Source organism: Balearica regulorum, chromosome 3 (assembly GCF_011004875.1).
Source record: "Balearica regulorum gibbericeps isolate bBalReg1 chromosome 3, bBalReg1.pri, whole genome shotgun sequence".
Classification (NCBI taxonomy): Eukaryota; Metazoa; Chordata; class Aves; order Gruiformes; family Gruidae; genus Balearica; species Balearica regulorum.
The window spans coordinates 105,276,043-105,300,728 of record NC_046186.1 but is presented as its reverse complement, the minus strand read 5'-3'; the positions used below and the strand labels follow the sequence as shown (position 1 = coordinate 105,300,728).

The following is a 24,686-nucleotide window of genomic DNA, read 5'->3' as shown; positions in this document are numbered from 1 at the left end:
CCAACTTTCTGAAACATCGGACATGATGAACAACCCCAAAAGGAATCAGACAGAATCACAGTCCCCTTAAAAACAAACAAAACCAAATAAATGGCTGAGTTTTTGCCTGTCACCCAAATGCAGGACTAGGAAGGAGTTCCCCAAGGTCCAGATCCAGCTCTACAACTCCCAAAATGAACACAACTAGAATTTCAAGTTGGAGCCGTCTCTCCAAATATGCTGCAAATCCCTTCACAAAGAGAAACACTTCATAATCCTATTCATGACTGTCCCTCCAAATTTAAACACACATTTAAAAATTAAATAGGGCATGGGTGATGTGCAGGAACAGCTTGCTGCTTCTTTTTTTTTTTTTTTTTTTTTTTTTTTAAATCAATAAAACAGCCTTAAAGAGGCCCCCTCGACCGAGTTCTGTTCATTTATTTTTCTTGGAAACTTCCAGTCTCCTTAACTTCTTTTAGACACATAAGAGGTGAATGATTAAGTCGAAACTATTATCTTTGCAGAGAACATCTCTGCTGGCTGCCAGCCAAGCAGAGAGGAAAAGTGAAATGAAATAAACAGGCCGGAGCTATTGTGTCCCCGACCGGTCCCTGCGGCGAGGTGCTGGGAAGCTTGGCGAAGTTGAAAGGAGGTCCCTGGGTGGGAACTGTTAATGAGGCAGGGCACATTTTGGAAGAACTATTTTCTGGCCAGAAATAAGAGAATATGAATAACTTAACGTGAGACAAAGTCAGCCCTCGTATAAACAGGTGCCACCCGGAGCTGCAGCGCGCCGGTGGCCGCTCCTGCCAGCTGTGGCTGCCAACCTCCTGTCCTCGGCCACCCCTCCAGAACACAAAAGCAAAAGAAGGGCACGAAATAAATTAAGCCTCGGAATGCCCTACTTCGAGAGAGGGCGTAGCGTCCCCTACTATTTCTAGTGTCTCTGCGTGGCTGCGGTGTTCGGGGCAGGGAGAGGAACCCCGCGGCGCCGAGCAGCAGGCGTGCTCCGTAACGCCCCTGGGACATGCACCGACACGAGCCCCCGCACGAGGTGCGTACCCATTACTCCTGGCTCTGCCACCGCCAGTCGGGAACAGCCGGTGCATCCATTTTCCAGCTGACATGTGAGCATTGGGCAGATGTTGCCAGGCGAGTTTGGGAAGGATTAAAGTTTTGTGCGTAAAGAGACGAGCATCCTCAGGGCCCGGCTCCCGGGGCTCCAGCAGTGGTGGTTACCGCTCTCGGAGCTCCGAGGCTGGCGCGTAGCTCGAGGACAGCACTGAGGCACTGCTGGGCTGGCACCAAGGAAGCCGACGGACACATCCAGCTGCTGGTGCTGGAAGACACGAGCTCTCGGGCTGCAGCTGCCGGGGCGGGGGGGGACAGTTCACAGCCCCGGGGTGACCCACGGACACCAGACCGCTCGGGGAAGGGGCCGAGCCGAGGGGCCGGCCGGACTGCTGGCCTCGACACGGGCACAGAGGGACAGCAAACGTGACAGCTCACTGAGCTTATCCTTACAAAACATCTGGACAAGTGAGCATCTAGAAAGGTTATAAACATGCTTACAGCTGCACCTGATTCAGCAGAAATTACCTGACATCCTGAAAATGAGGTGGTTTAAAAGACCTAAACAGCTTAATCCAGCTCTATTTCCAGACTTTAGACTATGGCATTAACTTGTCTTCAATAGAAAGGTGAGATGCAAAATACTTACTGATTTATTACTCCAGAAGAATTACAAGCAGCACTTCAATGCCTTGCTCAGGACAGAGACATCAGTAAGTCAGTGGATAAAGTGGCGGGATTCATGCAGGCAGTTACACAGGATGCACATATTGAAGCTGCTCCCAAAATTTGTCTTTCTTACTAATTTCTTTTGAAAAAGTGACCTGTAAAGTATTGCAAATCATCCCTGGATCTGACTGAGTCAAGGAAAAGCTTGAAATGGCCACCATAGGCCCATGTGTCTCATGTACCAGTTGACTGTTGCTTTGGAATCACACCGTTCGACTACTTAAAAAAAAAAAAAGAGAGAGAGAAAAAAAGGCCAGAAGTAACATTTACGTCACAAGTCACATCTGCTCCTGTAATTACTTTCCTGTCGACTGTTTTCAGCGGAGAAGGAAACCCAACAGAACTGGTATCCAACAATGGATTACAATTCACCTCCTTGAAATCTCCGATTTTTCTGAAGGGAGGAAAAAAAAAAAAAAAATCGGTGGCGCGCAGCTGATCCTCAGCGTGCTGCCATGAAGACAACAGAAAAATCAAATGCTTGGCTTGGACAGCGTGTTTACAGATCACTCGCCAGGAAAGGAAAGCTTAGAAAAACCTCCCCTGTGAACTTCCTACGTGCGTACGTAGCCCCACACGGCACAACAATGCCCGAGTCACCTGCCAGGCTGAGCTGCCGCAGGAGAGGAAAACTCGTGTGAACCTAACGGTGCCGGCTCATTGAGGCTTAATCTTCAAGCCACACGTAATCGAAAGACAAACAGCCCGGCAGCAATAGTGGCGATACCACGTGCGTGCGGAACAATAGCACGGCAGCCAGGACAAGCTGTTTAAGCGTGGGTCACTTAGAAAATTGCAGAAAACCTGGCAGACGGCAGAAAAAAAGAGAATAAAAAATCTAGTGCCGCGCAAGCCATTTCCAAAGAAAACAGGCAGCGTGCATAAATTATCTGCTAGATGAGAAAGGGTGGGTTTTCTCCTTCTGCAAGAGTAAAAATGGGGGATGACGCAAAGATCCTTTGTACTATGCGCCTTAGCTTGGATCAGCTAATAGATAACTTCCTTTGCCTTCTCCAGTGCAGAAGGAACAAGAGGCAGCATCTGTTCACTGCCTCACCAGAGCCAGGATTTTCTTTGTTTAGATTTGAGACCGTGATAGGTAAACCCTGAAGCATTTCAGCATTTGACAGAAAATCCTTACTCCATTACCGCTGCTGCGTATCCTGGCGCTGGTATTGCCTTTCCAGCCTGGATGCCCTCCTGATGCTGCGGCAGCGTGTTTGGACACCGGATGCTCTGCGGAGATGTCCTGAGCAAGCCCCGGGTGAGCTCAGCCCCCCGCCTCGCTGCCACCACGGCAGCGACGTACCTCTGCACGCAGGAAAAAGGGGTTTTTTCCTTCCCTGCACTACTTCCACTCAAGTTGTATATTTTTGATTTTTTTTGACAGCGTTTGGTCAGGATGGCGGTGGGCACCCGCAGCCCTCGCCGGCACAGCCTGCCAAGAGGAAGCTTTGGCTGCATCCCCGCGCCAGCTGTTGGGAGAGAGTGGCGGTGACTTTCCCAAGCAGATGGAAAAATGATCTGCCAGGAGCACTGGATCCAGACGTTCAGTGTGACTTTTAGCACCAAGTCTGTGGGGACCGGTTTCTGCGCTATGCCTGTCAAGCCCAGAGCACCGGTCCCATTTCATTCATCTTCATTTTCTTCCTTTTCTTAAAGCAAATCTAAAAATTATTCCAGAACTATTGTTTTAACAGACATACGATAAATCAGATGTCGTAAGGGGAGAACGCAGCTGTTCCCCGAGCCAAACACATTCCCCTATTTCCTGGCCGAGGATGGTGACCATCAGGACAAGCATTACGTTCCAGCTTTGCTTGGGCCTGCAGTCAGCGGCCGTCGAGAAGGTCTCCATCTGGAGTCATTTTACAGCACTAGAACGGTTCTCCTCCAGCGGCAGCCACCGCCTGCTAATATAAAAATACTTGGGAGAAAAAGCAATACCTTTTATTAGGTTGGTGGGGGGGGGGGGGGGAAAAAGCTCTATTCAAAACTTCTATTAACTTTTATGAATATCTCCAAAGAGATTTATTTTTATAACAACACTGAAGCAGAGGAATAAAACTCAAGTTCCTTGACACTCGCAATTACGATTTCTCACCAGAGGCAAGTCCAGCGCGTCCGTGGCCAAGCCCTGCTCACCTTGTTCACGCGAAGAGCCCCTCTGAAAGCCAGAGCCTGGCCCCGAGAGGAAGGGTGGCCCCGTGGCTGGCGCCCGTGTTCTGGTGCTGCCGCAGGCTCCCTGTGCGACACTCCCCGCATCGCTGCTTTGTCCCGGTGATGTTCAGACCTGCTCCTGGAGTCCCACCACGTCCTGAAGTAACCCGTCCCACTTCGGATCCTAGCCTGCGATAATCAGAGGTCATCTTTTGCCCAAAAGCTTCGTATTTCTACCCTATTAATACGACGTGCCCTTTCTTGACTTCGGTAAGTCTCAGCATTCACACTGCCCATCCAAACGCCAGCCCTTTCCAAAACCTGCTGCATTGCTGGCCTTTGCCATCTCCTGCGGCAGGGAGCTCCTCAGCCTGAACACACGTCATATAAAAATACTTCCTCTGATCTGTTTTGAGTTTGCCACCTTTTAATTTCATTGAATGCCCCTTTGTTCCAGTGTTATACGACACGGTCCCGGCAATCTATTTTCTCTAGACTATTTATTATTTTCCTTCCCCTCTTAAAACCTAAAGCAATGTTACAGAAGGAAAAAGAGGGGGAGAAAAAAAGGCAAAAAAAAGCTCCCCAGGAAATTGTTCTAATAAAAAAAATGATTATACTTCACAGTGTGGCCTTGCTGCTCTCTACAGCTGTTGCAAACAAAACCGGCGCGGTGTTGAGCTGTCAGGACCGGGGCACCACGTGCGAGATGCACACCCGTGGTCCCGCTTGGCCCGTGCAGCCCCGATGCGCCGGCACGGGGAGGGCAGGTGCCAGGGAGCAGAAAGCCGGAGATCCTGGCTGAGGCTGTGCCCACAGGCACCGGCAGCATCCCCAGCACTGCCAGCACCGGAGCTGGGAATTCATTTGGAATATTTATTTGTTTGGATTTGGTGTTTGCGAGGCTGCTGTGGCAGGCGGCTCCCACCCTGTGCAGCTCTGGGGATGTGCTCCACGCTGCAGCCTCTGCAAGACGTCAAGCAGAAGAGTCTCTGGCCACCCCCCCAGATGCAGGTCCATCCCGCATCATTTATGTTTTCAGCTGCATTTTTAAAGCACGGCTGATTTCTCTGTTCACACGTTGCCCGGTGACTGTGCAGCTCCTTATGGGAAGGTCTGGGGAGCCCGCAGGAGCTGGGTGAGATGGCCCAGCACACAGAGGAGCACTGGGACCAGACTGGGGATTGGTGCAAGCGAAGCGGTCCCACTGGTCCTTGCTGGGCTTTTACAGTCCAAGGGGATGGGTGAACAGTACCTGCTCAGCCTTGGCAGCAGACACTTGTCCCTGGTCACCCAGCCCACCATCCACCTCGTGGCCAACAATGTGGCCATCAAGTACCGGAACACTTGAAGTAACAGCTACACCTTTCAGCAGTAAGCCAAGGGACAGCACTGACATTTTTAAAATAGCCCTGAGGTAAACAGGGCTGCTCGCTTCTTGTTCCAGGCTGGCTGCAGCCTTGGACTTCTGACAACACACTGATTTGTACTGGGATCACCGTGTTCTTCCCCACCACAAAAGCCTGGTTGCCCTTCCTGTTCTGCCTTCCTTTAAACAAGTGGCACAACAAAAGCTCAAATTCTGCAATGCACCTTCTGCAGCCGTTTCACAAGTGACCCTTTCCAGCTGCACCCTCCCATCATCCAGAGGCTCTCAAATACCTGAGCAAGAAGACAACCTCCACAGGGTACGGTTCCTCGGGGCATACTGTTCCTCGCTATTCCCTGAGGAACAGCCCAAACCTTCACAGTTCTGGTGTTGACCTTGAAGCACCAACCACCACCAGCTCTTGGCACCGAGTCTAGGGCCACGGACTACCAGGGCAAGACAACTGGCACAGCCCTTCTGCCTGCTTCCCCCGGCGAGTCAGCAAGCGACGGCTGCGGAGGGAGGGAGGGAGGCTGGGGCGCAGAAGCAGCAGCTCCTCGCCCATCCCTGGCTGCAGCAGGAGCATTGCTGGCCCTTCGGGGCTCACTCAGACACTTCAGCACACCCTTCCCTCCCTGGAACAAGAGGGGTCCAGCCTCGGCCCCTCATCCAGGCTGACAACATTTACACTTTCCAAAGGTCCCAAGCAGCCTTGAGCAAAGCACGCAGCGTACAAGCGTGGTACAACCAGCCTGTTCAGGTAGTTGTAAATGAGGAGAGAAAACCCCGCAGCTCTATTGGGACACTGTCCCCTGAAGTGGAGACAAAGCTCCCTTTGCAGGGATGGCAGGCACGTAGGGTTTTTATCTGGGGAAAGAGGATCTGCCTCCTTGCTCTGCTTCCAGCGACCGAGGTCCCAGAGGGCAGGACGTGCCGTGCATGAGAACAGCGCGCGTTCTGATCAGTGCAGCGCGCTGGGACCGTCCCCCACTGCAGCAAGGAAAACAGCTCAAGGCAGCTCCATTTTAAACGCAGGAAAATACAAGTTTAAGGGAGGACAATTTTGCAACTGGTTGTTGCACGTCTCTTCAGTTCCTGCTCCCAGTGTGAAGGAGAAACTCCATGTACCATCAGCAATTTCTCCCAACGCCAGAGGAATATCAGAGTCCAGGTAGAACGAATCAATCTCTCCGTCTCTCCAACTAAGCGCAAGTTTACTCGGGGATGGGGAGGGGGTACTGTCTGCCCCCAGCCCAGGGTGGGCAGGCCAGGGCAGGAGGCGGCAGGCTCAGCCCGGAGCCGGGCTCCCCGCACCGTCTGCGGTATCCGACTGCCCTCTGCCCGACGGCGCGGGATGTACAGCGTGCGGCTCGCCAAGCAACCCGGCCCGCTCCCACCCCTCGCAAAGCGATGCCCTCGATTATAAAAAAGAAGAAATGCATCCAGCCCTTAAGACATACCCTCTTTAGTTTCTCAAGACTCATGCCACGATGCCCCGAGTAAGGAAAATGTGCCATTGCCAATGTTTATAACATCTGATTTAATGTTATGCAGCTTATCCCAGCCATAAACCAGAACAAATACTCCCAAGATTTATTACATCCTTCCCTCCCGGGCCTTAAGCAATTGTACTTGATTAATTCAGCAGTTAAACAGCACCAAGCAGAAGCATGATAATTTTGCATCTAGGATTCCTAAGATGCATACTATTTTCCACAAGGATTTAGGTCTAAAATGAGAAAGATGAGTCTCTAAATATGCTCCTATCCATTTGCACGGGATAACAACATGCCCTGGATGTATTCTCCTTGCAGAGAGATGCTGAACTAAGTTTCTTCTTATGCCCTGACATTAAGAATTATTCATCACTTTTTGTAGCAGTAAATACCTGTTCCTCAGCTTACTTTCTGGATAGGACAAGTATTCTCACTGCCTTACTGCAGTGTTAGTTTAAGTGACAGAAACATTTCTTCAGTGCCGTTGTTAACAGAAGTGAGACCTTCTGGTGCATTTCTCCTGTAAACCTCTCTCTGGTGAGCTCAACATCTCCTGCAAGCAGAGTGAGGAAACTTCCCTTTGCCCCAGCCCCACACACCAATACCCAGATTTGCATCAATTCTGCTTCCTTACAAATCCGTGAAAGAGTTCTGAAAGTTCATTAGTTCCTTTCTCTGCATGAATTCCTTACAGCAAAGTCTCCATGCTGGTGTCAGAGATAGGTACAGTAACAGGCACTTCCTCTCCAGAAAGACACTGGAAGAAAAGAGGCCAAGAGTTTCCCACCCATGTCCTCAGGACCTCTCAGAGCAGGTCTATCCACGTGACAAGAGCTCTTCTAATGCTAGCTAGAAAACACGAGTGGGAGCTGGAAGAAAGCCTGTTTCATAGTGTCTTCCAGGGCCCCATTCTGCCCCCTGAAGCCCCTGCATGCCCAAGGAAGGGTGTAAACTGAGGAAGAAAGCAAACCTGCCCTTTGCATATAGTTTTAATATAGTTAATGAATTTATGGAAGCAGAACCAGAAAGGAGCACTTGCGGACAGCATAGTGGCCTTGAAGTGCTGGAGCAATTGGAAATGGTGAGCCTACTTTACATCATCTCAGCAGTGAGCAGGGGTGCACTTCGGTTAACTATAATGCACAGAATTTATTGCAAATGAAACTGTTTACTGTACAAGGCAATTTGCAAGTACTGTCACGCTCACAAGGTTTTTTACTGTTGATTTTTCAAGTATTAAAAAACCATCAAAACAATATTAATTGAATGCTCCCTATGGCCTTCCATATCCTCAGAGGCATTTACACATCTTCAAGTAATCGAGAAAAACGACCTAGATTGTTTGCATCAGATGGGTCATTACTGTTCTACAATACCCACTGGAAAACGCATGTTAACAGGAGTTTGACAATAATGTATTTGAAGCTACAGAAAAAAATCGCGGACTGTACAGGCTAGTGCTTCAATTGATTTGAAATATGGTCTAGCATTTGTCTTGGCTGCATTAACAAGGTCTGTTTTACCAATACATTTGTATTTATGATGACTAAGGGCAGATTATAGTTGTTAAAATTTGTCCTCCTGACATGAAAACACTACTTTGTCATTAATACATTTTGTAGTATAAACTATGATGTCAGGTCAATGTAAAGGGTAAAAACTTTCCTAAAGTATGCACACATCATTTTTTTTAAAGCTATTGAGCCTAATGGAATAACAAAGGTCATAATAACAAACCATTACAGCTTTGGTCTTGGCAACTATGTCCACAGAAGAATCCTCCAAGAAACAATCATCATTTCTCCAATGTTATGGCATTAGGACGACAGGAATGGTTCACAAATGAGTCATGTGACCCCAGAAACGCAGTAGCTATGTGAAAGCTGAGCAATCAATTATTCATTTGTTTACCGAGAGCTTTCTTAGCTGACATTAACCAGAACTTCTTAAAAAGAAGAACTTTACAGCTGTCCTTGGCTGTCCCATGAGGCTGTGCTCAGAGGCTGAAAAGATTGCTTAATTTCTCTGTAAGTAATCTGGTATTTTTATTGAAATAAACAACAACATATGGACTAATTAACTGGGTTCAACCTGAGACCCAGCAGGTGTCAAAATATCAAAGCCCCAGGGCTGGGGTGATGATAAGATAGGAGAGCGGGGCAGGGAAAAGGACATTTGAGCAACCAAAATCTAGCTCTTGCTCAAGACTGAGTACATGAAATCCCAAGTAAGCTTTCCTGTACTTGGCTTATTGAGGATATATATACACATTTTGGTTTCATTAATGCACGTAATTAATCTGCTCTGATTAAATTACATTTTTCTCATTTTCTAGTGATTGTTTACCCTAGACCCTAACAAAGTTGTTACACTGAAATCTTTTTCAACCACAAATGAATAAGATTTAAAGAGGTTTAAATATCACACCTTCAACTCTCTTTAATAGATGCTCTTTTTGCCTTTTTTGGTTTCAAAGACCCATCCAAACCAGGGAAAATTGCCCTACAAAAGGAACTGAGAAAATCTGGACATAAACACAGTGTAATCAAGTACAAAGCAAGCACATAAAAAGAGCTGATCTGAGTAGAGCTAAATATATATATATATTTTTTAAACAGTTTCCTCTACATGATAAAGCTGATGAGGAACACTAAAGCTTAGGATAAATGCAGACAGCAGACAAATGTTTATACATGGGACTCCACCGAATTACATCTGAACTCCATTAATATTTCTAGATGAAACAAAACTGAGAAAAACCTGAAATAGTAAAATCTTTCATGCTGACATTCCCGTTGTGTTCAGGCTAGATTCTCAAGATGCCATCTGTGATACCAAAAAGAAGCAATTACGGGGTTGGAGATTTTGATTTTTCAAAATTGCTAGTAAATCCCAAACCCTACCTTAACCTTTTGATACTTACCCAGATCAATCGGCCTCAGTTTCATTTTGCTTTCTTTTTCAGACTGAATGCAAAAAATATATGCATACTCTAGGAAACGTTTCACCCTTTACATTGACCCGCATCTACTTCTAGAAATAAGGACAGTAAAAACTACACTGTTTTAACAGCATACCTTTAAAAAGCTTGTTTTATTTCTAGGGTTTGTAGTAAGAATTCAGCTCCTGACAAGAGAGTCCAACAGGATTTGAGAGGCGGCGTGGCGCCGGTGTGAAATCCACTCACTGAAAAAAAGAAGAATCTCACTTTTTGTATGCTTTTTTAGCACTTCGAAAGAGGCTTTACCTACCTCCTCTGAGCATGTGTCTTGAACCCACTGCACCTCCTCCATCCTTTTATAAAAACAACCAAATCAACCCAGCAGACCCTAGCACTTACTGGAAGAGCAGCTGGGATTGCTGGAGTGCCTTGCTAGCCAGGGGAAGGCTCGGCAGTCCTACTTTTACTTCTTCCCCTGATTATGCCTAACGATACTGACACTTCAGATAGTTTATTACTAAGCACAGCTCCATCCTGGTTTATGAGGAAAGCAAGTATCAATCCACCCGTGTCAGAGATAAAATAGAAGAGGCTCAGGAAGGCTGCGCAGGGTCACTTCAGGCAGAGCTCGGAACGGAATCCCTGTCTAAACAAAAGTCTCATCCACTTTGCTCCACTGCTTTCCTCTAAAGGATTATGCCAGTCCTATAAGCTATAGGCTGCCTATAGGTAAAATCCCACCTGTCTACTTTCACTAACGGACAAATGAAGAGAGAACCATTAACAAAACAAAAAGCGAATGAGAGTATCGGCTCTTCTGCATTAGCCACTGCAAAGAGGAAATTCAGGAGAACAGGGAAATCCTGACTCCCACCATAGAATCATGGAATCTTTAAGGTTGGAAAAGACCTCTAAGATCATCAAGTCCAACCATCGACCCAACACCACCATGTCTACTAAACCATGTCCTGAAGTGCAACATCTACACGTTTTTTGAACGCCTCCAGGGATGGTGACTCCACCACCTCTCTGGGCAGCCTGTTCCAATGCCTGACCACTCTTTTGGTGAAGAAATTTTTCCTAATATCTAATCTAAACCTCCCCTGATGCAACTTGAGACCATTTCCTCTTATCCTTTCGCTAGTTACTTTGGAGAAGAGACCACCACCCACCTCACTACAGCCTCCTTTCAGGCAGTTGTAGAGAGCGATACGGTCTCCCCTCTGCCTCCTCTTCTCCAGGCTAAACAACCCCGGCTCCCTCAGCCGCTCCTCATAAAGACTTGTGCTCCAGTCCCTTGACCAGCTTTGTTGCCCTTCTCTGGACATGCTCCAGCACCTCAACGTCCTTCTTGTAGTGAGGGGTCCAAAACTGAACACAGCGCTCGAGGTGCAGCCCCACCAGTGCTGAGTACAGGGGGATGATCACTGCTCTGCTCCTGCTGGCCACACTATGGCTGATACAAGCCAGGATGCTGTTGGCCTTCTTGGCCACCTGGGCACGCTGCTGGCTCATGTTCAGCCGGTTGTCAGCCAGCACCACCAGGTCCTTTTCCACCAGGCAGCTCTCCAGCCACTCTTCCCCAAGCCTGTAGCATTGTATGGGGTTGTTGTGACCAGAGTGCAGGACCTGGCACTTGGCCTTGTTAAACCTCATAGAGCTGGCGTTGGCCCGTCGACCCAGCCTGTCCAGATCTCTCTGCAATCTTCCTACCCTTGAGCACATTGACACTTCCACCCAATTTGGTGTCATCTGCAAACTTACTGAGGGCGCACTCAATCCCCTCGTCTAGATCATTGATAAAGATGTTAAACAAGACTGAGCCCCGTGGAACACCGCTTGTGACCGGCCGCCAACGGGATTTAACTCCATTCACCACAACTCTCTGGGCTCGGCCTTCCAGCCAGTTTCTTACGCAGCAAAGAGTGCACCTGTCTAAGCCATGAGCCCCCAGCTTCTCTAGGAGAATGCTGTGGGAGACAGTATCGAAGGCTTTACTAAAGTCCCTGTAGATAACATCCACAGCCTTTCCCTCATCCACTAGGCAGGTCACCTGGTCATAGAAGGAGATCAGGTTGGTCAAGCAGGACCTGCCTTTCACGAACCCGTGCTGGCTGGGCCTGATCCCCTGGTTGTCCTTGATCCCCTGGTTGTCCATCATGCAGCTGCAGCCAGAAAACAGATGGATAAAATGTCCATCACCACCCTTCTGACACATTTATCTCTATTACCATGAGCTACTTCTCAAGGTACTTAACCATCTAATACAAAAGTCTGTGTAGAAGGAACCTAGTCAATGTTGCTTTTGATAGACATACTTCTAAAAGCAATCACCTCTTCTTTCAAGTGTGTGTCTGTCACCTGAGAATTGAGGTTTGGTTTGTTTGGGGGCTTTTTTTGCGGTTGCATACATGAGTTTAGGGATGGAGGTATACAAAATCCATACAACATAAAGACCAGGAGCTGATCAAAATGAAAACATGAAGTCATGTATATCTAAACTCCTTTAAAAAAAAAAAACAAACCCAAACCTGATTTAAAGAAACGTTTTAGCATTTCAGTTGATTTGAGCTCTTATACATGAAATGCACTGTAAATATATACATTTATTGGAAACACTGTTCATTTACACAAGATCTGAGCTGCTTACTCAGATCAAAGAAGGAGTCATGAGTAAAAAGCGAGAGCTATCACTTATACAATATTGAGCCTTCCCAAGGTCACATATCATCAAAAGAGTCTCCACCTTTTGAATATCTGAGTTACAGTCCCATCTGCAACAGATAGTATACCATTTTACGCAGTTAGGTAGAAAATTGATCCCATATATTAATTCATTTTCAATGGCAATAATGACTGGACAATATTATTTCTAATATAATTCTAATAAGTTAATGGAACCCAATAATGCTACACTAATGTAGCTACACTAGCACGAAGGCAAAATTGCTGCCTTCACTTTCTTTTCCAAAAAAAGCTGACCGGAGGGTAATGTAAATGAAATCATCTTTTGATTTATTTCACCTTCCCATACCCACTTTTGTCCCAGATGATTAAACCTCTCTGGTACTCTGACCACTCTCTTTTTGAGCAGCCCAGTTCAAGAAAGGGCTGACTGTATGCTGCACATCAGCGATACAGCAGTAGACAATTGCCACCCCAGCATATTCTTAATTTCTGGAAACTGGCTCTGAGACCCACACCTGCTTCCACGCTGTGTGCTGGCTCTGACTTTGGGAGATCCTAAGTCTGTGGCCTCAGCATGAAGCCTAATTTTGAATTTCTTTCTCAGAACAGTGTCCAGCCCCTTTTTTGATAACAGCTGCTGCTGTAGCAGAATCGCTAGACTTCAAACGCCGACATTGTTTAAATATCCTGGTGCTAAATCACGCTGCCTTTTCCCTCCTTTCTCCCGCACGTGGTTGCGCTCGCAGATAGAGCCATGTTTGTTGCTGTAGGGTCTTACAAACAGGCAGCGATGGGCGGGCTGCGGGAGGGCGCATCTCCTTTCAGAGCTTGCACAGAGGCGCAGCAAGCTCCGGCTCGCCAGGCTCTGCCCGGGGATCTGCTCAGAGGGCAGCAGAGCCCAGCGCTGTGGCACTTGCTCTCCATCACCTCAGCACTTACCAGAGTATCTGCCCCTTTAGGAAAAACATACGGGAAAAGAGGTTTTGTTGAAGTCAACGGGAGCCTGAGTGAGAATTGTCCATTACCAGCTACAGTAACTGCTGGGTGTTACTAGGAAAGAGAGCAAGGGCAAGGAGCAACCACGTGAGCGCCGGTGAGCAAAGATGAAGTAAAACCACAAGGACAGATTAGCATAGGGAGAGCAGACAGGTGGCGAGGAAAGCGAATGAATAAATACTACTGCAATACAGGTAGCGATGCTCATGACGAAATGACTTGCTGCAGCCATTTTACAACATTCCTTCTACTTGACAATATTTTTCAGGACATTGTCCAAGCTATAATGGCACAGAAAAAAAAGCAAAGCCATCCCATCCCTCTCATCTAACCTAACTGTGTTCTGGTTACACTGGTCTGCTAGAAAAAGTACAGTAAACAACAACTGCCTGCCTTGTCACATTCCTTCTGCTGCATTACTCTGCTGATCAGATAAAACATATGGTCTAAAATATACTTCGTATTAATTTCAGGACTGTTGTTCTAATAGAAGGAGTAAATTCATGCCGTAAAGAAAACCCAAAGATCGAACATCAATATATCACCAGGTGACATGACAGCAAAGAATAAATAAAGTTTGGCAAGTCATAAGATCTGCATAAGGACAATATTTTTCCAGAGGTCTATGCAATGCAAAACCCAAATCAGAAGGGAATATGGTAGTTATTTCAGAAACCTGGATTCAGAAAAAAAAATATTGTCAGATAGCTCCCACTTTGTAAGTGAGAGCCCGGATTCTCCCCCCCCAACACCATGTACCAGTTGTCTTTGCTTTCTGTGTAGTCAGGAGAAAGACAGAGGCATCTCTTGAGGGTGGTTTGGCCTCGCTAACTCCAGACTCCTCTGCTGGACCCTGCAGCCAGGTGGGAAGTTTTCAAGAAGGCATCTCCACACTGAAATGCATCTTCAAGCAGCCGATGCTCTAAGACCCTCGCTGGACGTGAGACCAGTTTGTTAAGATGATTGAGAGTAGGATCATTTAAGTTGTGCCTCAAGTACCAGAAAAAATTAAACTCACCATCAGAAAAGCAGAAACACTTAAAGCACAGTTTTTAGTCGGCACTTTTTTCCTCCCAGCAACAAAAAAGGGCAAAATATATTGCAGTATAATGTGTTTGCAATGCCTGTTTGTGGATATGCAAAGGTCTGCTTTCTCTCCCAGCTCATCACCAGAAACCCCTCACTCGGTAGCAAAAGAGCTGGGTGCTTTCTGGATTTGCAAGGAGCAGAGAAGTATATTTGGGAGAATTTGTAAGGCTACAGGTTGCCTAGTATGGGTGGCCTCTTCCACCAGTTTTATTATACATTTTTCCTAGGGTTCAACGAGTGAGTTGAAATGATGTAAAATAAAGAAAGCGCATCAAATCTTAAACTGTTAAAGACCTGATCTTCTTTCTATTAAAAACAATGGCAAACCTTCCACTGATACAGGGGGCAGGCAATCCAACGGTAAAACAGCCAGCGGGGTGTTTGGGGGCGCACCACAAGCAGCACACGGGAGAGGGAGATCTCTCCCGAGATCCCAGCCCAAAGAGTCGCGTCTCCTGTAAGGGGAGCAAAGCACGCTCCCTGAAACATTCAGCCAAGGGTGAGCTGAGCTCCACCAACAGCAACAGAGCCCTGACAGGTGAGCAACAGCGTCTCTACTCAAATGTGCTTTTAAAGTGTGTTCATACTTTATCAGTGATTTAAGATCTTAACTTTTGTATTTATTTAAAAAGCAGCAGCACTGTCAAACAGCTGACAATAAGAGTAAAATGCAGCTTTACTTCTTGAACATCTGGAAAAGGACAGGGGTAGGAGAATAGTTTGCTGACAACCGTAGAGCTAGCACAGATTTAGGACCCGGTGTTGCCAAAAGCAAAGCCTCTCCAAGCAAGAGTGAAGGATCCTCAGCTGGATCTGTCCTCTGGGATGCAGCAAAGGACATCAGTCCCTCAAATTAATTATTCCCTTTCCTGGAAACCTACACTTTGTTATATTTATGGGAGCTTAAAGTTCATGCACAGTCCTAAGGCAGGCTAGAGAGCTGATGCTGAATTCTTTTATCTGGGAGAAGTCTGAGTTTCGTAAGATGGTCGAAAACAGGCAGAGTTCAGTTTATTTGCATTGAAGTCCCTTGTAGACACAGTTCTCATTTATCCACACAGACATTCTAGTGGCAGCAGACCACATCGGGACTTCCTGGATGAGGACTTCAGCTGGAACAGGTCTCGCAGCAAAAGCGCTATGTTTCCAGTGCTGCATTTTTGTATATGAATAACACGGTAACAAAAAAAAAGGGATGCTCCTGTGTGGAAGATTTATCAGTCTAAACAGCTCACACAAAAAAAGAGAGCTCTGAAGAAGCAGCAGCACAAATCCCTGCAGAATTGTTCAACAAAAACATCTTGAAGGAAGGAGAAAGGGAAAGATCATCTGTAGCACACTGAGATCCTGCTCACCTCTTTCAGGTGAAATAATTCTTCAGTTTCAGGTCTCACTCTTGAAGATGCTGGACGTCTGGCTTCTGAGGGCTTACAAACCCTTAATTTCAACAGTTCAAAGAAGAAAACAAAAAATGCCAGTGATCAAGGCTGTGTGTATTCAAACGAAGAGCTACTGAAACGTGGAAGTGTCAGGAACCACAAAAAGAACACAAGTAAGGAATGAGTCACTCTAAAAGCAATTTCCAGTGGAAACTGAGGGTGAAAACATACCATATTGCTTTGTGAGTTTTGACAAGCACAAGACAAAAATACTCTCTAGCAACAACCCAAGCTCCTCGCAGCACAGCCGAGCACCAAGCAGAGATAGTCCTCAGCAGGATTCACGCGCTACCTCCATTCTGGATTCAACTGAGCAAAGCCCTGGGTGCCAGCCTTCACCCGCTGCTGCCTTGGAGTTCCTCGGCCCACACCACCGTGGGGCTTCCAGACCCAGGTACTGTGGCACGCTGGAGGCTCCTGGATGCCGCAGGCTCACGGTGCGTGCCCTGCACGGCACACGCGGGCTCTCGCCTGTCTCTGAGAAATGCCTGGCAGCTCTCCAGGAGCCACCGCTTTCTCGCTTTCTGACTGCAGAGTGCTGGCAGGAGCCGACTGTCATTATCGGAGCATTTCGCCTCTTGTGTTTCACTCTGCTCCTCTCCGAGAAAGAGGGGATGATTATCCATCTCCTGTGGGGTTTGTAAGCAGCCCAAAGCCCGCCAGGTGCTGAATTTACACGCCCGAGGTGCTGCGAGCCCTTTGCGGGGCGGCCACCGGCGTGTTTTACAAGTGACTCCTGGCTCTAATTCAGAAGTGGTTTCCTGCTCTGCCAGTTGGCTGCAGAAACACTCAACAGCATTTTCATGAGCTTGTTATTACCAAGATAAAAACCAGGAGAGACTGGAGACTTTCGGTGCCTTGCACCGCCGGCCGGTGCCACCTCCCTTGCACGCAGCTGGCGAGGCACTGCAGGGCAGGCTGGTGCCCGGGGCTGAGCCTCAGCATCCCGGTGTGCAGAGGAGAGATTTCCCCAGCGCTCTTCCAAAATGTAGTGAAAGTGCACCCAGGAGGGGTTTTTTTGTAACGTGCGCAGAGTGCTTTTTTCCCCATTTGTTCTGATGCATCGCAAGGATGTTAAAAGAACGATGTTAAAAATACTGAACTTTTGGGCAAAAGGCAGGCATATGAGAAGCTGTGTTCTGGAAAACAGGAGCCCCTTCTGCCCCCCTTGCCAGTACTGCACACCCCAGCAACACCATTATCGCAGCACCCTCACTCAGGGTGTGCTGCCCAGTCATTACATGCCCACGTGTTCACAGATAGCTTCTTGGTTATTTCAACTATTCACATGTCAATTCAGCAATCGTAGGTTACTACAAATAAATCCTGCCCTGACTTTAGAAAAGACTCCCTGAAAGAACTGCTTTGTTGGATGAAGCATCTTTTCTGCGATGTCACTTCTGCCTGCCTTGAAAGCGGCTCCCAGAGATCTCCTTTCTAGGTGATTGTTTTCCCGCTTGTTTAGTCCCTGTTGCAGAATTTGCGAGGGCATCTCAAAGCCGCTTACAAGATTTCGCCTAACGTAGTTATTCCTTCAGAGACTGACAGCGTGTACAGCATTTTCAAGAAGCTGATGTGTGTGAAACCTTCATGTGTTTATTGTCACTCCTGCGTTCCTGCCTGGCTTGGGCTTGTCCCGTGCAATGGATGGAAGGCTCCCCAAAGCGCGGGCTGCTGTTCAGCCATGCCACTGGCAGGGACTGGTTCCGGTCAGAGATGCAACCAAAACAAAAATAATCATGCACAAAACTTCACTGGGGACACGTTTGAAGAGAGAATCTCGGTCTGTTATTTATTTCTTGGCACTGCTGATTGCCAAGACTTTTAATTTCAATATGGGGTGAAGATTCGAAGCAGGGAAGCAGAACTCCTGACACCAATGGGATCAGACATAAATATATTCACTCTAACCCAATAAGCCTGGGACTTCCTATATCCCAAATTGATTTTGCATCTTTCTTTCTCAGTATATCATCTTCAAGAGGTTAGATATGTGGCATGCATCTAGGGAAAAGCCAGGTGATACATTAATCAAAAGCTTCTGCAACTGTACAGGCACAATCAACATGTAGGAAAGCATCTCGCACTGGAAAAACCCCACCTGTCCCAGCACAGTGCACCTAAGCGATCGCTTAGAAAAGACAGTTAGCGAAGGATTTACTGAAGTTGCAAAACCAGGATAAGCAACATCGTTCTCCAGAGAAGGCCAGAAGACAGCCTTCAGCAGGGAGTGCCTCCCAGTCGTAGCACAAGCTAAAGCAGACTACGTGCTGCAGTCGGTCACTAATACACACACAAGGCTGGTTTCCATTTCCACTCAATACCTCAGGGGATGCCACTGATGCCATCCAGCTCGCAGCAGCTTATTTTATAAGGCTGCAACAGATATGCACACGTCAGAGCTGCCGGCTGGCTCTGTGGCGCAGAGGGAGGCCGCAGGGTCCGTTCCCCACCTCCCCGCAGAGCCGCCTCGCAGACACTGCTGGTACAGCTGGTGGAAACCCCGGCACACCCCAGCCCTACAGACACACTATCACGTGCATGTAGCTGCCAGGGAGCCAGGTGCACCCCACCACGTGCTGGAGGTTAGCGTTTTCAGGACGGGGCTGCACCTACAACCATGCACAGGTTTCTCTAGGAACCTGCTGAGCCTGCTGGGGTAAAATGTGGAAGCCTGAGAGCAACGGTGAGGGCCCTACATTCTCACAGAACTTGCCTTATGCAGCAGAAACACATTGTCCCCTGGGCCTTGGCAAACAAAAAACCCAAACTATTTACCATTCTAATGAATTATGATAGCTGTTGTTCTCCCTTTCCTTTCCCTGACCTCACTACACACTAAGGCGAGCAGAGTCCCAATGCCATCCCATCGCCCGCTTCCCATCCGGCTGCACTACAGCCCGAAAGGCTACGCGAGCAACTGGACTAAGAGCCACTGTAGGTCTAGGAGAGATGTTCAACCTGCAGAAGAGGTGACCAAGTACTCAAATACGCTAAGGGATGCACCGTCTGTATGACAGAGAGGAAGTTAAAAGTGCAGGAGGGAGCACTAAGGCTGGACATTTAGCAAAAGCTCCCTTTAAGGTCCCTTACATCAGGTCATTTTTCAGTCACTAAAGATGGAGAAAGACAACTAAACCAAGAAAAAGAAATATATAATAAAAAAACCCAACATGTTTTAAAGGTTCACAAGCTAACTATCACAACTTCAGCCAGGGCTGGGACACTACGTACCGTCTTGCTTTATTTCACTGATGCCAGGAAACTTTTAGTCCAGAGGATGCACCGAAAGTGATGCCTCCATTTTCCTGTGGAAACCTGCCAGGGAAGAAAACAAACAAAAAATCCATGCATGCATCTGTAATAAGTTGTGGTGAGCACGAAACAAGAATAGCAAGCCAGGGAACCTTCACGTTTTGCAGGAATGGAGCTTCCATTCCCTTATACAAGTTAAATACGTCATTCAAAACGATTTTCTCATGGGAAAAAGTAAGCAGTCAGGAATGGAAATAAAGTGGTCAGAGCTGATTATCTTGCCAACTTGAGATGCCTTCAGACGTTTGTTTGGGGCAGGGCAGCCTGACAAAACAAAGTATTTGAGTATAAATGCAAACCATGCCATTTTGAAACAAAGGTCGATCTCTTATACGTTCAAGGATAAATATGCGTACATACACATATATATACACACACACAGAAACACACTCTATAATAAAGAGCTGACTACAGTACAGGTTTAAGAGTGAAAGAAATGCAATGTCCATATTGCACTACCCCGAAACACAAGTGAGAAAGGACAGGAGGAATTTAATTGATTTTTTTGAAAATGCATTTATACTGTGTGATTTTTGCAAAGAACTTCAGGACTTTGTAATTTTGGGGAGAATATGCAGACTGAACATTGACACTCCACAAATAAACCTTAAACAAAAACAAAAGCATTATCTGAAGTCTATTATAAACACTGCACAATCAATTTTTTTTTTTTTAAAGAATAAGTGGGGTTGTATTCAGACTTACCTGTGGGCATGCCTCCCCCTCTTTTAAATTTACCTATCTTCATGTCTAATCATCCAGCTCCAAATCCAATTTGACAGCTCCTTCTAGACGAATAGATAAAATATACTGACCTCTCCTACTCAAATTAATGGAGGATATATTAAATAGCATCTGTGGGAGGCCCCTTCAGACCGGGCAAGCCAGAGACACATACTTTATATCCAAACCTATTCCATTTAAAAAGGGCAAACAATCCCAGGGGAACCGGGGAGGGCAGGAACTATCTGTGATGCTAACTAATTGCTTTAAATAGAGTCTATTTTCTTCAAATGTAGCTGGCATCAAATTTATTTATGTACGTAGAAAGTTCAGTGGGGTAGGAACAGCTATTTTTGGGTTGCAGAAAGGTCAGAGGAATGCAAGACAAACATTTGTGTTCCAAGGCTCTGGTAAGGACGCTAAACTAGACAGGGCTTTTTAGGAAAATGCATTTTTAGTAAAGAGATGCTGGTAGATGGCTTCATAATGATTATGCGTATTAAGTAAAGGACTGCACTTGTTGATCGGCAATGCAGCTTTACTGCTTGGAGCTGAGGTGTTTGGAACCTTTTTCATAACCAACAAAAAAAAAATCCCTAAGTTTTTTTGGTTTAGGGTTTGGGGTTTTTTTGTTTGTTTGTTTGTTTTGGGGGTGGTTTTGTTTTTTGTTTTTGGGTTGGTTTTTTTTAAGTTAAATTAAATAATATTTTAACATACCTGTGCAAATAAAGAAGTGATAACTTTCTGTTGCCCTCTTGAAAAGCAAATGAAAAAACCAAGCTTTAACAGCAGTGAATTATGTAGTCAAGCTAAGTAACCAAGGCTTTGTGTGGAAATGAGATGCTATGGGAAGAGGGGTGTACCAGGCTGCTCTTTTTTACTTTGGAGTATAGTTGGAGTTCAGCCTCCTGCCACTCTGGAGGAAACCTGCCATACTCAAAGCACCCAAAGAAGCCCCAGCCAGGATCTGCCTAGCACGCACCCTGCCCGCAGCTCCCGTGCCGTTTGGGTCTTAGAAGCTCTCAGCCAGGGCCACAGACACCAAAGCTTCAGAGTATTTCCAGCAGCACCAGAGCAGCAGGCACGCCTTGGAAGCACAGCGCTTCGGACACACTGCTGCCTCTAACCTCGCTGGGTGCAGGAGCTAACCTCTTCTGCTCGCCATTCAGGGAGAGTATTTAGCCATGACATCCATGTTTGTGGTTTCTCTACAGTCAATAAGTGCAACAGAATAAAGAGGGGAAAAGAACGCTAATCTTTTTATTTAGTCTAGCAGCTTTCTCTTGTCTGCTGCACTGCCTGCCTTCCCTCGGATCCAGCTGCATGTTCAGCTTAAAGAAATCAGATGGACTTTGCTCTTGTTGGCAATCTTAAAATAAGCATATGTTGCTTACCTCTTCATGGAAGCACAACACTGACTCCAGCACTGCTGCCACCACTTCCAAAAATAGACTCCGCAAGGCTGAGCTGAGTCCAGAAGAGAAACCAAGCCAAGTTCTCAGCAGTGCCACAGAAGTCCTAACAAGCTGTTCAAATTGCATCTGCTCTCAGCATCCTCCAAGGGGCTGACAAATCACAGTGGCTTTCTGGAGCACAGCAGCTCCCAGAACAGGTACTCCCAGAAGGCACAACCAACATTGCCACCCTACCTAGCAGATGAAGAGTCTCACAACGAGGGAGATCCCAGCTGACCACTTAGGCAGGTGTTTTGGTCACACAACATGGCACAGCTTGCCCAGTTAGAGAGCAGTTACACATAGGGTTGCATAAAGTGAGGTTCAGCATAGACCTTCTGCTCCATCAGACACCGTGCCCAAGAGCCTCCTCTTTTTTGAATCGGTTGTTGAAGGACTCAAGTTGTGTGCCTTTGCATTTCAAGTAAACTCAGCCTTTTCCTACAACCCTTCCAGGGCTGAGCAGGTATTTTTCATGGAAGTCTGAAAGGATCAGGTATTTTTGCAGACTTTTTACAACTAAGTTTAGATTGATGGATCTATTTGGCTTCCTGGTGCCCTTCCAATAATTACATAGCAACCCTCACCCCCCCACCCCAATTAGAATGTTTGTGACTCACATTTCTGAACACAGAACATGAGCTGGGAGAGAATTAATTCTGCTAAAGGCCATGCAGCCTGGGATGGAGTAAACCATTATTGGACAGCTTTAGGTCTATCAAACAGAAATAAAGGAATAAAGTAGAACTGAGGGAAACGAAACTTCACGTCACCTGTCTCTTGAGCTAATTGGAAAAAGGTTGATATTCTGCTCTACCTTACATAAACCCAATGAATGAATAGTTACTATTGACCACCAAACCACACAACTGTAAACACAGTGGAAGATCTATGTTTTGAGGAGCTCAGTCTTTACCTTTGAAAGGATCTAGGACATAGTTGGTACTCTTGCTCTCTCCCATGATCTTCTTGTAGTCCAACTTATCACTGTGGCTTCTGACCTTTTACCAAAAATCTAAAGTTTTCAAAGTGTAACAGGCCACATGCCCTGTGGCCCATGGTATGTGAAGACAGATGAAGCAGGTATTCTCCAAGTCTGAATTTAAGGTCTATTGCTTTGTTTTCTGGAGTTAGAGAAGACTGTACTCTGTGACCCAGCTGGTTTCTTTCAGTCCTACACTTCTATGAGCAAGATCTTGATAAAATTAAGAGATTTAGCCATCACCTTTTACTTATGCCAAGGTGACATAAGCAGGTCTGTTGAAAATAACTGTCCATGAGTCAGTGCACATAATCGTGCCTGCTATGACTGAAGAATCATCATCCTTCATAATCTCTGGAAGACAAACCTCAATTAATAATGAATGTAGCTGGTTTTTGGAATTCAACAGCAAGGAGGCTATGAAGCTTTGCACATCAATGAAGCACAGTAATTGTTTCACCGTGCTTATCTAGCCCCTAAAGAAAGTGAGAACAGTCAGCTGGTAAATAAGCAGTGATAAGCTGTCAGAGCAATTTTGTGCACTAGAGGAGATACAATTCTTCTCTACAATACCGATCCTGGAGGAAAGCCAAATTTCAGTGAGGTAGGTGCCTAGTGCATCATGGTCCAAGAGCAAAGGTGAGATGCTTTAGCCTTACATAGGGTCAGAAAAATGAGAGATGTTCCCACCCAAACTCTTCACTACAGCACACCACAGCCTTCTCTGTCTATAGTCCGCACAGGCAGAAAGTAGTCTCTACCTGCTCTTTAGCTCAGGCTACAATTACTTGTGTTTTGACTCCTGAAGTCAACGTGATGAACTGTTGCCCACTGGGGAGTGTGGCATTCCTCAGGCCAGGCTACAAGTGGCTGTAGCGAACATTGGAAGTTGACGCTATCCCACAACTAAGGCTCATTCTCAATCCATCTGCACAGAAATGCCTTGGGAACATGCAACCACCCCGTTCCCTGCCTTGATTCACAGCCCCATCTCTTGCAGCTCCAGCCCTGACACACACCCTCCACGCACCTCAGCCTTGCTCACCTCCATTCCCCTTCCAACCAGTCCTGTTCCCCAGTCTGTCTGCCCAAGCAAACTGCCACTGTGATGCTGACACCATCCTTCCCTTTGCTGTAGATGGATGGGCACCTCCTCAGCTCTTTGCTTCATGGCTTCATGCCAGTCTTAGCTGTGGCAGATGATATCCACCTTCACCCCAAGTTCACTCCAAGCTTCATTGCTAGGCTTGACTGTCCACGTCCCAGTTGTAACAATCCCAAACATGCATTTTACCAGCTCAGGAGCCAAGAGGTATTAACTCCCGCTTCACCAGCACTGACCAGTACCGCACGCTCCCACGCAACACGATGCAGTCACACAGCAGCATCCAGCACTCCCCTCTCTGCAGTGGGTATCTTCTTCATACGCTACCCAGAAAACAGCCTGGCTAGCAAGCAGGCATGGCACTGTTTCAAGATACTTGAAAAGGAACACCAATAAATAAAAGAGAACAAAATTGGAGGTACATCTATAGGTGAAAACCCTTGTCCCACACCAGGAAAGTCATTACGGGTGAAGATTCTGGCTCCAGAATCCAAATATTGTCATGATTTGTTTCAGAAGAGGCCCAGTGTCTGAAACCCTTACTGACTTCACCAGTGTCTCTGGGGGAAAATGCAAAAATAATTACTAGTGACAGTGACATTCTAAGTAGAGACTGTTAACATTAACACAATGGCCATGTAGAATATGTAAAATTAGGAACCTTTACCCAGTATGAATGCTGCCTCTCTTCCAGCTGAAGAAAAGACTGATACACATATAGTTTTGATGCCTGCATTATTTTTTTAAGAAACTTCTGTCCAAAAGAAACAAAGACTTTGCAGGTTTAGTCCTCAGCGCTGCAGCTGCCCAGTACAGGGAATTTCTTACGGATCTCAAAATGAGAATAAGGCAATTTAAGGCACTAGAACAGACCAGAGATGAACACCCTGTGGCAACCCTTTTAGAAACCTTAGCCATTTGGATTGGCAAGGGCCAGGAATCTCTTTTCTTTTTATGGAGAAGTGGAGCAATGCCTTTGGAAGGCTTTTCTTCTCATTAAGATGCAGAAGCATGGATCTTTCTCTTTTTTTGTGGGGGGCAGTCTTCACTGAAGATGTACCCACCTCAAATCCTAAGCACCCAGGAAATTTCTGCTTGCAAGGATTGTCCTTCTCTCACACAATCTTCTGCAAGAATTATGTTGGTG

The 24,686-nt window shown here is 46.5% G+C and overlaps 1 long non-coding RNA gene across 1 annotated transcript; it reads right to left on the bottom strand.

Moving 5' to 3' along the window:
• Positions 1–1,724: 1,724 nt before the first annotated feature.
• LOC142601114 (uncharacterized) lies at positions 1,725–24,572 on the bottom strand. The gene is made up of 3 exons (XR_012834717.1): positions 19,195–24,572; positions 3,928–4,131; positions 1,725–3,709 (listed from the first exon to the last, which is right to left on the bottom strand). It is a non-coding gene; the product is annotated as an uncharacterized LOC142601114 (long non-coding RNA).
• Between the last annotated feature and the right edge of the window lie 114 nt (positions 24,573–24,686).